This window comes from Tupaia chinensis, unplaced genomic scaffold, assembly GCF_000334495.1.
Source record: "Tupaia chinensis unplaced genomic scaffold, TupChi_1.0 Scaffold000270_2, whole genome shotgun sequence".
NCBI classification, from domain to species: domain Eukaryota; kingdom Metazoa; phylum Chordata; class Mammalia; order Scandentia; family Tupaiidae; genus Tupaia; species Tupaia belangeri.
In genome coordinates, this window is record NW_006159751.1 from 854,705 (window position 1) to 857,550 (window position 2,846).

A 2,846-nucleotide genomic window follows, 5' to 3' on the forward strand; every position below is an offset into this window, starting at 1 on the left:
AAAAAAAAAAAAAAAAAAAAAAAAAAAAAAAGAAGTCTTTGCCTACTCCAATGTCTCCTAGAGTTTCCCAGTGTTTTCTAGGAGCAGTTTTATAGGTTGAGGTCTTAGATTTAGATCTTTGATCCACCTTGAGTTTGTTTTTGTCAAAGGTGAGAGGTAGGAGTTCAGAATCATCTTTCTGCAGGTGGAATTCCAGTTTTTCCAGCACCATTTGCTGAAGAGGTTTTCCTTTTCCCACTGGATTGTCTGGTACCCCTAGTCAAAAATCAGTTGACTGTATGTTTGGGAATTTATTTCTGGGGATTCTATTCTGTTCCATTGGTCCACCTGTCTGTTTCTGTGCCAATACCATGATGTTTTGATTACCACAGCTTTGTAGTATACTCTGGAGTCAGGGAATCAGATACCGCCCACTCCATTCTTCTTGTTCAGAATTGCTTTGGTAATATGGGGTTTTTATGATTCCAGACAAATTTTATCATTATCTTTTCTATATCTGTAAAGAATGTGTCTGGTACTTTGATTGGGATTGCATTAAATATGTAGATTAATTTGGGTAGAATTGCCATCTTGTTTATACTAATTCTTCCAATCCAGGAGCATGGGATGTCCTTCCATTTTTTGGTGTCATTTTCAATTTCTTGTAGTTTTTCTTGTTGGGGAATTTCACTTCTTTGGTTAGATTTATTCCTAAGTATCTTATACTTTTTATGGCTATGGTAAATGGAATAACTTTTTTCAGTTCTATCTCAGTCTGCCTATTTGGGATCCAGTTCGGATGTTAAAATTAAAGCTGTGATGCTTGGAGCTTGCTTCCTCATTGGCTTTATGTTCTTTGAATGCTGTGGAGGCAAGGATCAAAGATCAGGAGTGTGGTAATGGTTTAATGAAAGTTTCCCTGGAAAATTGGAAGTCTGCATATTGATTGGAAATATCTTAAAGGAAAAGTCTTTTCTTTTTCTCTTAATAAAAAATCATCACATCTGTATGAATCAAGCTATAATAGTTGTAGCTCCAATTGTAATTATTTCACTTTATAAATGATAAGTTTATTTTCTTTACTGATTTGTAAATGGTTTTATACGGTTTTTGAACATTCATGGTAAATTTGTGAGAAAGGACACAGGAGTTTTTACATTTAGAAATAAAACCTCCAACAGATGCAAGAGAGAAAATGTATAGGTACAATAATTTCTACAGTACCATAGAATAGTATAGTAACTATAGTTGGTGACAATTGAATGTATATTTCAAAGTAGGAGAGAATTTCCACAGGCGGGTACCACCATGCCCAAAATAGGAGAAAATTTCGAAAGAGAAGTTCACAACACAATGTAATGATAAATACTCATGATACTAGGGCACGTTGAATGTCAATCCACGTTGGGCGCCAATCTGCCGGGGTCCAGCCTCGGTGAGGGTGATGTTTTACCCTTACAGGGTACCGTAATAACAGTAAAACTCACTGCAGAAAAATTAAATACCGGCCAGTACAAAGACACAAGGGAGAGCTCGTAAACTGGGCCCTGCCTCAGTTTCTTCCCAGTCCAGGCCCTGCCTTAGAATGGGAGGCAGCATCCTTACCAGCTTATGTTGCCTGCATGGCCCCGTCAAGATATGTTTACTACCTTGATTTGATAATTATACATTCAATTTATACATTGAAAAACTACACTATATTCCATAAATATGTACAACTATTAAATGTTGGTTAAATTATAAAAATAAACTAAACGTTCTATAAAAGAAAAAAAAGAAATGGAATAATTGAAGCAATAAAATCTGAAGAGTTACTAAAAGAAGTTACAAACAATTTTAATTTATGTATTTACTTCCTCTATGGGAGAGAAATACAGAGATAGAAAGTGAGAAAGAGAGAGGAAAGAGGGACGCATCCTCAACAGGGTCTCATACCATGATCCATTTCCATCCTCAGCCAACCTAGATAACATATATGTATGCATCCACAGGGAGGCCCTGGAACATGAATCCCGGATTTCTCCATATGGCTCTAGTTGCAGCACCACTATCCACTATCTTTAACAAAAATAAATAAACTCTAAAACCTTTTTTTTTTTGGAATTGGTGGTTTCTTTTATTAACTCTAACACCTGTCATTTCCCAGCCTGTGTTTCTGTCTCCAAATAAAAAATAAAGGGTGAGTCCCACAACAAGTATTGGGTTAATTTAAGCCTCAAAATAAATTAATAATCAAACCATCTATTGCAGTCCTCTGGATATGTCAGGTAAAAGCAACTTAATTTTTGGTGGAATAAAATGTATTTGATCTGCATTGTTCATTTAACAAATACTAATGGAGGGACCTTTTTGTACCAGGCATGATACTAGGCTCTGAAATCATGGTGATGACACAAATGGCCAAGGTTTCTGCTCTGATGTTGTGAATAGTTTTATATAAATTAACAATGCTAGAAATGCAATTACATGTGCAAAGAATAGAAAAATACAGGAGCTTATATTGATATTCAGCAATTGGGAATGTGGATTGAAATTAATCAACTCTGTTTACCTCTTAATGTTCATGGTGGGGTAGGCAGAAACATGGATTCATCATTCCCGATGTTTCCTCCATGTGGAAATCCAGTAGATATCCTGCCTGGCCTCTGCTCCCTCATACCTCCTCCCCACAAAAATAGAAGAGATTCACCTGGTGATGAGTTCAGGTGAGAACTTGACACTCCTGGCCCTGCTATTTCTTCCTAGTAGGAATCTGCCTATATCTCAGCCAGATTTTTAAGGGCAACTTCTTTGCCTGCCTTTCTTCCTTTCTTTCTTTCCTTCCTTCCTTCCTTCCTTCCTTCCTTCCTTCCTTCCTTCCTTCCCTC

At 36.7% G+C, this 2,846-nt stretch overlaps 1 pseudogene; it reads right to left on the reverse strand.

Annotated features, from left to right (window-relative positions):
• The window catches only part of LOC102498891 (heterogeneous nuclear ribonucleoprotein A1-like), a 54,644-nt pseudogene that overhangs the window by 9,431 nt on the left and 42,367 nt on the right, over window positions 1–2,846 (reverse strand).